The following is an 11477-nucleotide window of genomic DNA, read 5'->3' as shown; positions in this document are numbered from 1 at the left end:
CCCCATCTCATGTCAGCAGAACCAGGAAACTTCTCCAGCCACACTTAGAGTCTGTCTTGCTGGGACAGTCGTTTCATGTTTTGCCATTTGGGGTGCTACTGTCTCGATGAGCAGTATGCGAATTGGTTTTTGAACACCAACATTCTGGTTTCATCTTTGAGATAGGAAAAAAGATGAAAAACATGTTTCCACACTTTGGGGTACAAAACCCAGTCTGTGGTTTCCCTGGCACTGTTCTGCCATTCAGAACTTCAAGCTATTTATCCCTATCTATAGGTTGCAATTTTTTCTTGTTTGCTAACTTGGTATTCAAGACAATTTTTAAAAATTGGTTTCCTTAGTAGCATTTGATTTTCATTTTACTGAAACTTGTGTGGTTAAAAACATTCTTGTGCTAATAAGCTATGTGACCTTTAAGATATCTAGCAGGAAAAAAAATCTCATAAGAGTAGAACCTGTTTCCTAACTCAGTCTCTTCTCACTTCCAAAATGAAGACTCTTGAAAATAAGCCTTTCCATGATTAGGCCCTGGAATCTTCTCCTAATCCCTCTTTTCTCCTCTTCCCACTTCAAGAGGTTCTCTGGATCCCCGTCTCATTCTGGAAATTGTAGTTACTGGGCAACAGCTATTGCTCTAGGTCTCTGCTGGCTTCTTTGTCACTCAAGCTGGGTCTTGGGCAATGGGGATGAAACAACAGTAATGCAGCAGCAACCACAAGACTTATCATTGAAAGTTAAAACATGATATGTAAACAAAAGTCCAATCAAAACTAAATGAAACAGTCATTTCTCTCTGATATGCACATAGGTTAAAATTGAATAACTTGATGTTTTGGGGGGAAATGCAAAGTCCCAGGTGTCCAGACCACTGTTTGAAAATCATATGGACATTTTGGATAGTTGTGGTTGTTCAGTGATTCATGGTGTGTTTCTTTTTGTTGCTGTCTTCTCTGGGTATGTGTTTTCTGCTCTTCTGATTTATCTGTGGAGTTTTGAGTCAGCAATTAAAATAAAGTAGAAAAAGAACTCAGGGAAACAATCATTGCTTTTAACTACATTATGACAAGCTGCCTTCACTGATGTTAATCCCTAAATTGATCAGTGTCATATTGTCCTGTTGTCATATAGACATGGGCACACTTGCAGGCTGATGTGGCTTCGGAATCTGACCCCTTCAGTTACGGCCAGTTCAACCCCAACGTATTGGCCTAAGAAAACTGACAGTGGGGATTTCCTGACTCCTGAGCCAGAGTTTCCAGCATGTCATTTTCCAAATAGGCAGAATTTTCTACTCTTGTCATGGTTCTCCAACTTAATGATGAAAACAAAACCAGCTAAGGTTACCCAGCATGTCTAGTGTTCCCCAAATTCACCCAAGAGCAGTTACTCATATTCACGATTCTTATTCCCCTGATGTTTTCAGTGCCTGGTACCCTCAGTATGCATTGCTCAGTGCAAAGTACTGTTAGTGAATGAAAAAATGGAATGGAAAATATTTGAAATGGTCTTGCCAAATCCACTGGAGGATTAATTAGAAACAAGAGAAAGGCAAAGCTATGATTTTATACATGCATAGATCTGGAAGGGTCTTTAAAATTCAATTTAGTTCCATGGTCCTAGGGCTAAATGAGTGGTGCCTACCATCCCTCTTCCCTGTGCCAAAGTAATTTTGAAATGTACACAGTCAACTTTAATTGTCACAGTGACTCCAGAGGTTCAACTGGGATTTCACAGGGGAGAGGCCAAGAATGTTAAAAGTCCTGCAATGCATGGGACAACTCTATGGAATCAAGAATTGCCCCTGTCCCACACAACTTACATACATTATCTTCCTTAATTTCTACAATGGCGCTATAGGTATTACTTTTAACCTCATCTGACAAACTATCCTGCAGGTTAATGGGAAGACTTCATCATTCCTACTTGCTTGAAATTCTCTGTCCCTAGAGTTGACCATTCTGTTTTAACTTACCCAGACAGCATTCCTCTTTCCATTTCTTTGGCTTGTTCACATCCCCAAGGGACAAGTAAAGGTCCTCTCTAGAGACTTTCACTACAACATCAAAGATGACTCCCCACCTAAGGTAGTAAAAAATCATTTTGGACACCACAAAGTTCCTAGAAAAGCTCAAAGTTTAATTACTCGTGTTATTTTCAAATGGAAAGAATATATTTCTGGAAAATGTGAGAAAATTTCTTGAAACTTCATGGAAATCTCACAATTGCATTAAAGTAATTTTGAGCCATGATTCTATTGGGATACACTGAGTACACCTTTGAGAGCCTCCAGAAATATTCTACTTCCCACTTCTTTCTAAATCACAAGGTAAAATCTTGTGAGATGTAAAAAAGATTTGTTTTCCTCCACCAACTTAAAATGTTTCTAGTTTCTTTACTGCATGTGGACCAATAGGCAACACCTTTGTGGCTTTCTTTTCTTTGCACATGGTAGGATGCACACACTGAATAAGGAGTAGGCCTTCAGGTAAATTGTTTTCATGATAGCATATGTATTAGGGAAAATACTGAGTTCTATTTGGTTTAACCAGAAAATAACTATGGTGTTTGAATGGCCTACATTGGAAAAGTTTTCTCATTTCCTGGGTTTTTGGAAACAGCATGGTATCAAGCTGTTCAATTAATTCTAGTCAAGTACAAATGATGTAAAACTATATAAGCTTGAAAAAGAAATAAAAATGGAATCTGCTCACCTACATGTATCTTAATACCCAAACATTGAAACTAAACTGAACTGATTGGTCCTCTTTTCACCTCTCCTATGAGGCGTGAGCTTGACTGGTCACCCTCGCCTTTGAGACAAACTGAGAGTTTGCTTTCCCCTTGAAACAGCTTACTTCACTTTCCCACGTTTGAAGTCTGTTCTGCTGAAACATCTTTGTTTATTTTATGTCATCTGCTCTTCAAAGCTAAAGACAACGCTTACTTCACCAATCTGAGATGAAGTAGGACCACCCACATAACCATGTAACAAACACTATCTGCTCCTTTAGGTTTGTTTAGCTTTTTTAAAAAGTTTTCCACAATACAGAATTTCTTGTAAAATTAAAAGAAAATGCCCCTTAGAAAAATGCTACTTGTGTGAGTCTAGGTGATGTGTGACTACTCAAGCAGAAGCTGGCCGGCCTGTGGGCAGAGTGCTCTGGGCCACATGATTCTCTCAGATTCTTTGTTATCCCAGAGCTCACCACCTTCTCCTCCATCACTTTATTTCTACTTCTTCCTGTGTCTTCTGGCCAGGGGAGTCCTTGACTGATCTCAAAGGTAAGCCTTGTTCTTCTAGTTCATAATGCTTCCTCTCTCAAATTGTTTATATATCATAAATCTTTTTTTTAACATCCTGGGCTTTTGAAACTCAAGGGGAGACTGGTTTTTCTTTATTTTCCACTGATACATCATTTTCTGTGACAACACGCACAGAATGGTCTGTTTCAATGGGAAAGAAGGTCCAAAGTCAAATAAATACAGGGTAAACAACTGAATTAAAGATTCAAAACAATTCCACTCTACATTCTTAACATGAACTACAAAATCCTCTTTAAGACAACTTTTGTGAGTAAGAGCTGAAAAGTTTTAAAGAAATTCAGCTTTAATTGGTCATTTAAGCCCCAAAGAAACTCAAGTAGTAAAAAACAAACAAAAAAAATTGCTACATTTCCTCATGTCATATAGTTCATGAATCTTAGCACCCATAATATCCCAGGACACCTCCCTGGAATTGTGTTTGCATTGTACTATCACACATTTACACAGAACTTTTCAATTAATAGTAACAAACATTACATTTAATCTTCCCAGTACCTTTTGAGTTAGTCAAGGTCACATAGCTAATGAGTGACAGTGCCATATCTTCAAAAATATTTGGTTTTTCTTAAAAATGAGTGCTCCAATAAGAAACATAACCTTCGTCAAGTAGGGTTTTTATTCTAAAACTCTATTTGTGGCCACTGATTGATTTACAAAGCTTCTGCAAATTTTATGAGTCTGTTCCCATCTAAAGCATGTGGTCATGCCCTGGCCAGTGTGGCTCAGTTAATTGGAGGTCATCCCAAAAGGTGGCGGGTTTGATTCCTGGTCAAGGCACATACCCAGGTTACAGCTCAATCCCTGGTCAGGGTGTGTGCAGGAGGCAACCAATAGATCTCTCTCTCTCTCTCTCTCTCTCTCTCTCTCTCTCTCTCTCTCTCTCTTCTTCTCTAAAACAAAAAGAAAAAATTTAAAAACTCCTAAGAAAAAAAGTGTGCCAGTTTCCTACCTTGGCTTTTCCTAGCTCTCTGATTTCAATCTCAGCCTCAGATCAACAACCTGGGACCTGAGCCAATACTGTAGTAGCCATATCATGTTTACATCCACAGCAGCTTAGCAGGGACCGGATGCAACAGAAGAGTCGTGATAACCTTTTGGCCTCTCAAGCCCCAACATTCCCTGGCTCTTCATCTCCCCAAATTGTTGCAATGCACTTGACCAGATATCCTGATCAGTACCCTGACCCGCCCCCCCTCACCCTCACGCCAGCTCCTTGTTCAAGACTAGATATTGCCATGGAGACTCAGCTCACCAATGGGGGTCCAGCCTTTCATGGAAAGATCTCTGAAAATCTCCCTTCCACACCAGTCCCCAAGGTTTGGATGACAGCTTAGGTGTCTCCCATCCTCCCTTCTGTAACTGCCGTGTCACACACAGCATCTCATTGAATTCACAATGCTCTACACCTTCCTGACCCAGATTTTTGAAGCTAGGTCAGTTTTACAAGCCCTGTACACACAAGTCCCAAATTTCACTACTGCCTGATGACTGTGACATGAAACCTACAAAACTTACATATTAGCCTAAGTAATGATACATGGTGCCAATAAATCCACAGTTAAAATAAAGCAAAAACAATGGCTTCTGACTGGCTGACTTCCCTTGCTAGTTGCTTCCTCTCTCTGTTCTTCTTTGTGAAGTGGATAATTCTTCATATCCAGGAAAATTAAAGAGAACTTGTCATGTGGGAAATGTAATGACAATGGTTCATTGATTTATTCAACAAAAATAGTAATAATAATAGCAGTTACAATTGTACAGCATTTTCTCTCTTCCAAGCATTTTACATGCATTTTCCAAATGTAATCCTCAGAATGACCTTATGATTCCCATTTTACAGGTGAAAGTAATGAGGCTGAAAGCAGTAAATAACATTACTAAAGTTTGGCAAATAATGAAATCTAGATGTAACTGAATTCTGAACAAGGACTCTTAACTACAACACATGTTCACTCTTGCTCATTAGTATTATTTTACACAAGCCTATTACACACCCGGGGGGGCGGGGCGGGGGCGGGGAGCAGGGGCAGCCATACCCAGGATGTCAATGGCTCTCTGAAGTGGCTTTACATGAGCAGCTCAGATGGGGATGGCACTTGTACCTTTGATTCTTCATCACCACTTGCCTGAAAGAAGTCCTGGCATGAGGCTGCCAGATCCTCATTCCAGGCAGAAAGAGCAGGATAAGAAACCCGTGCCCTGCGATTGTCTCCTGTGAGTGTGATGAGGTTCGGAATGCCATCCCAAAACATAGCACCTTGATATTTTGAATATTTCAAGTCGAAGGAATCTGACAAAAGTACTTTCTACCTTCTTCTAAAGAAAACCAAAATTAATACATGAGATGCATAATGAACTGTTTTACATAGACACTTAAGATAGAACGTGATCTCAAAGAAGTGACCCTTGTACTGAGAGCAGAAAAAGTACCAATCATTTTTAAAGTCATGATCCCATGTTATTTCCAACTTAATTGTCTATTTTCTCTTCCTCATAAATAAAAGTTTATAACCTATTTTTTCTTTCACTAGTTTTGATATACATATTATGTATTATCATTTCAAGCAAGAATGAAAATAATAGTATTGTCCTCTCCAGAATGGGCTGCCAAGTCAGCATCAGTCTATCCGTGGTGGGCAAACCGCGGCTCATGAGCCACATGCAGCTTTTTGGCCCCTTGAGTGTGGCTCTTCCACAAAATACCACGTGCGGGGGCACACGTACAGTGCGATTGATACTTCGTGGCCCATGCGCAGAAGTCGGTATTTTGTGGAAGAGCCACACTCAAGGGGCCAAAGAGCCGCATGTGGCTCGCGAGCCGCGGTTTGCAGAGCTGCAGTTTGCCGACCACTGGCTAGATGATCCATCCATCTCATCAGCATCAGTCAAGCATCATCCTCCCTCCAAAGGAACACCAAAAATACACAAGTATGTCTTCTAGTGTCCAAGAAAAAGTTTCACATATAATTAATAGACAGCAGCAATGCAAGGGATAGAAAAAAGAAGTCTATTTTTTTTTTATAATTTTCATCTAGGCTTTATTTATTTATTTATTTATTTATTTATTGCATATGGGCATCCAATTGTTCCTGCACCATTTGTTGAAAAGACTATCCTTTCTCCATTGAATTGCCTTTACTGCTTTGTCAAAGATCAGTTGACTGTATCTCTGTGGAACTATTTCTCAGCTCTCTATTTTGTTCCATTGATCTATGTGTCTATAATTTTAACAGTACCATGCTGTACTGATTATTTTAACCTTACAGTAATCTTAAAATCAAGTAGTGCAAGTACTCCAATTTTGCTCTTTTTCTTCAGTATTGTTAGCTATTCTGGATCTTTTCCCTTTCCATATAAACTGCAGTTAAAACACTTGCTGAGATTTTTATTGGAATGGTGTTGAAACTATAGATTAAGTTGGAAAGAATTAACATCTTAATATTGTCTTCCAATCCATGACATGGAATATTTTTCCATTTATTTAGATCTTCTTTGATGTTTTGTAGTGCTTGGTGTTTTTCCTCATATAGACCATGTAGATAATTAGATTTATCCTTATATCATTTTGAGGTGCTATTAAAATGGTATTACTTTAAAGTTCAAATTTGAATATTTTTATTGTTGGTATATAGGGAAGTAATTGGCTTTTGCATATTAACCTTGTATTCTGCAACCTTGCTATACTCACTTATCAGTTCCAAGTGTTTGGTTGTTGTTGTTGTTAATTCCTTGGAATTGTCTGCATAAAGAAATGTAATCTGTGAAGTTTTACTTCTTCCTTTCAAACTCTATATCTTTTGTTTTCTTCTGTGAATTTGTTACATTAAATAAAAAATAAAAATTAATATTACAGATGGAACCAAGATTGGTAATCAAATAACCCTGAGTTGGAGAAATTATCCTGAATTATCTGAATGGGCCATGTAATCACAAGGGGTTTTTTTTTGTGTGTGGTTTTTGTTTGGTTTCTTATTTTATTTTTCCATCACCTTTTATCCCCTCTATGCCCTCATCCACCTCCACCAACAATCATAAGATTTTTTATGAGTAGAAAAGGGAGGCAGGAGAAAGAGAACTAGACAGGTGGCTGCATGAGGAGGACTCAGGCCAATATTTTGGGCTTTGAAGATAAAGAAGAGGGTCCTTGAGCCAAAAAAAAAAAAATGCAGGCAGCCTCTAGAAGGTTAAAAATGACAAGGGAATAGATTCTCTGCTAGACTCTGCAGCATAAGCCCAGCCCTGCTAACCCCTTGATTTCAGCCCACTAAGAACAATGTTAGACTTTAGCTATCAGAACTAGAAAATAAAAATGTATGTTGTTTTGAGCTAGGAAGTTTGTGATAATTTATTACAATAGCAATAAGAAATAAATAGCACATGGTTTCTGACAAGAAGGCTGTTGTAATTTTTATTTTTGTTTTTTCATAAGTAAGCTGTTTTATTTAATGTTTGGCTCTTTCAAGATTTTCTCTTTGTCTTTGTTTTTCTGCAGTGTGAATATGATATTCCTAGGCATACTTTTAAGGGAATATATTCTGCTTGGTTTTCTTGAAATCAGTAGTTTTATTACATTTTTTGAAATCATTCCCCAGTTTTTGGGTGTTCCATTCTGGAGTTGTGCTACCCCCCTCACACTCACTTTTGTTTTTATCTTTGAATTTTAGTCTGGGAAGTTCTTAATTTAGTTATCTCCAAGCTCACTGAATTATTTCTTGAGCTATGTCAAGTCTACTGACTAGTCCATCAAAAGCATCCTTCCCTTCTGTTACTGTATTTATTTACTTATGTATAGCATTTCCTTTTTATTCTTTCTTAGGATTTCCACCTCTTTGCTGACATTACCTATCTGTTTTTTCATGTTGTCTACTTTTTCCACTAGGCCTCTTAACATATTAATTATAGTTCCTTTAAAATTCCTGCCTGATAATTTCAACATCTGTGTCATATCCGAGTCTGATTCTGATGTTTGCTTTGTCTCTTCAGATTGAGTTATATTGTTTTATATATTATCTTTAATATCATACCCTTAATATATTTACTTACTGAATCAATTCCCCTGTAAGCATCCAAGCTCCCATCTACACTAATATACTGTGTATATGCCATTCTTGTTTTACCCTGACTCCCCATGCTGGGCTACCCATTACAAGGACATTCTCTCATCTTGTGTGGACTCTTACACTCCACTCCAGGCCATCCTTCCACAGAGACAATCTCCTCACTCTACTACAGTTCTGACTATCCATGTCAGGCTAAGTAGTTGGCTAAGTAATGGTCCCCCACAAGATGTCCACATGCTAATTACCAGAATCTGTGAATGATAATTGATATGGTAAAAGAGACTTTTCAGATATGATTAAGTTAACAGTCTTGAGATGGAAACATTAACCTGATTTATTCAAGTGGTCCCAATGTAAACACAAGAGTCCTTATCAGAGAGAAGCAGAAATGTCAGAATAATACCGAGATTGGAAGACGCTATGCTACTGGCTTTGAAGAAGGAAGAGGAGGCCACTAGCTGAGGAATGCAGGTTTCCTCCAGAAGATGGAAAAGGCGAAGAAACAGATGCTCCTCTAAAGTTGCCAGAAGGAATGCAGCCCTACTGATGCTTTGATTTTACCCACGGGGACTGATTTTGGTCTTCTCACTTCCAAAACTCTAAGATAACAAACGTGTTGTTTTAAGCAACTAACTTTGTGATCATTTATTATGATAGCACTAGAAAACTAATATATTCTCCTATTCCTTCTTGGGCAATCTCCTCATTCTGCTCAGGTGCCGACACCTTCCCCAAGAGATTTTCCCCCTTCATTTATACTCTTCTAACCTTGCTTAGATTATGACTCCCCATAGTGGGCAACTATGAGTGCCTACTTCATACTGACGTGACAAGTTGCTTTGATTATATTGTTCAGGATGGGAAGGGATGGAAAAAGTGAAGAGAAAAATTCATTGTTGTTGCTCAAGTTCTCTAGCCTAATTGCCAACATCACCCTGCCATAAGGGTGCACCACATATTTCTTAGTGTCACCAAGGGTGGGACATTATACAAGAGGATTCCTTCACTGCTTGCCCTGGCTGCGGCCCCTGTTGCCATGAACCTAAGGAGATAACTGCCCCTACTGGTGTTGAGAGAGGAATTTTGCTATCCCCTAGGTCCCTTAGTCTAAAGCACAGGCCATCACTTCCCTAAGGCCCACAACTCTTTGAAAATTGGGTATGTACATATGGGTGGAATACACAATATAAATAATCTATACCTACTGCCCAGGCCAACTCAACTCAAGTTCTCTTAAAAAGTATTCTCCTTGTCTCATTCCAAGTTTCCATCACATTGCCCACTACAGCCAATAGCTTTCCATGTCTCAGAGCCTATACCAAACACCAGCCTCAGAGAGTGTGATGCTTTATGTAGCTATAGACCAAGGCCTACCACCTGGGGCTTCATTTACCATTTCAAGATTAATGACTTCTTAAAACAAATGACAGTAGAAATTTTCAATCCCTTCCACTCTATGGTCCAGACAGCATTATCTTACAGTAGCCCTCTATCTGTAGATATCTTAAAGTCTGCCTTAATCAATCTTCAATTCTAACAAGAGTAGAGACACCAGTCACAGCTCGAATCAGTTGCAGCTGTGCCAGGATCAGCCCAATTTCTTTTCAATCTTGCCTGATCAAAGATTCAATACTTTTGGAATCAAGTCTCACCCACTGTTAGTTACCTACCCAATAATCAAAACAATGAGCATTGATCATTGTCAAGGACTAAACTTATCCCTCAACATGAAATATTTCACACAACCCTATTGTTGTGGAAGGATTAAGTGAAATAGTTGAGAAGGAATCCCCAGACACCTAACCCTCTCTGTTTTCATAATCTTGACATCACTATACACCCCAAACCAGCAGAACTAATCTCTTTACATTTACAACCATTATTTTTATGTCAGTGATCATAAGGAGTCCCAGACTCACAACATGTTCCTATGAACATTCCCTTTTATGACCTTCTCTTTTACCCCTACTCACTGGGTCTTCTGGAATTCACCATCTAGCACTAACCAAATCCATCACACTTCAACTTCCTCATACTCAAAAGATAAACTAATTCTCCTCTAAGGTCTGCTTTCCCTACTTCCCCTTCAAATGGTGGCTGTTTTTCTCTCATCTTTTGGACCTAAAGGTGAGGCAGAGAGCCTTTTATCCAAACACTTCTTCAGCAACCTTGACATACTCTCTCCTCCTTCACCAGCTTAGAGTTCATCACCAATTCACTAACTGTTATGAGTACACCCTTGAATCTCCACATGATTTCTTGCCTTCTCTCCCTCTGTCCTACTTGCTTGGACAAATTAAAGTCTGCTAAACATAACTCTCTCCCTATCTCTATCTTCACCTATAGTCCTATATAGATAGAGACAAACACTCACTACACCAACTGGTGTCTCTTAACTTCATGTTTGCTGACCCCAAGTGAGCCTTTAATGCTGCCTGGCAATACACATTCTGCTCCCCTGATCCATTCATTCTTCTGCTCTTTCCAAGCCTCCAACACTTCCTTCTTGAACCTCTCTCTCGGCTTCCTATTTCACTGAGAAAATTTTAAACAACCAGTAAAAAAGTTTTACCACCACATTTACCCACCAACCAACATCAGAATTCATATAATCCACCTTCCAACCTATTAACAATAATGAACTTTCTGTGTGCTACAATAGTATGGGGAATGCACAATTATTCTTTATCAGATGAGAAAACTGGAGCGTAGGGAATATAAGTAATTCATTAAAAGTCACACTATTATCAATGGAAGTGGATTCTTTGGGGTGCCATGAGGAAACGAATTTCCTGAAGCCTCCACTGGAGAATGGCGTTTCATGGAAAGCTTTATTAGTGATGTAAAATTAAGGGGGTTCCCTTCCAAAGACCCATCTTCATCCATCCTGCCATGGACAAAGTCCCATCTTGTCTTCAGAAGGCTCAAGGCAAAAGCCAGTGTCCAGAGTTTCTGTTCCATATTAAGGCACACTCCGGTTCAGCATCTGATGAGCTTACCTCGTTCCCAGCTGCAGTCCATTGCATGTGGGGTTCACATGGCCATGGACCATGCGGCTGCTTAAGGCCACATGGCTATGGAGAGAGAACACAC

Source organism: Myotis myotis, unplaced genomic scaffold, assembly GCF_014108235.1.
Source record: "Myotis myotis isolate mMyoMyo1 unplaced genomic scaffold, mMyoMyo1.p scaffold_m19_p_3, whole genome shotgun sequence".
NCBI classification, from domain to species: Eukaryota; Metazoa; Chordata; class Mammalia; order Chiroptera; family Vespertilionidae; genus Myotis; species Myotis myotis.
The sequence above is the reverse complement of the archived record's forward strand: the minus strand, read 5'-3'. Positions refer to the sequence as shown.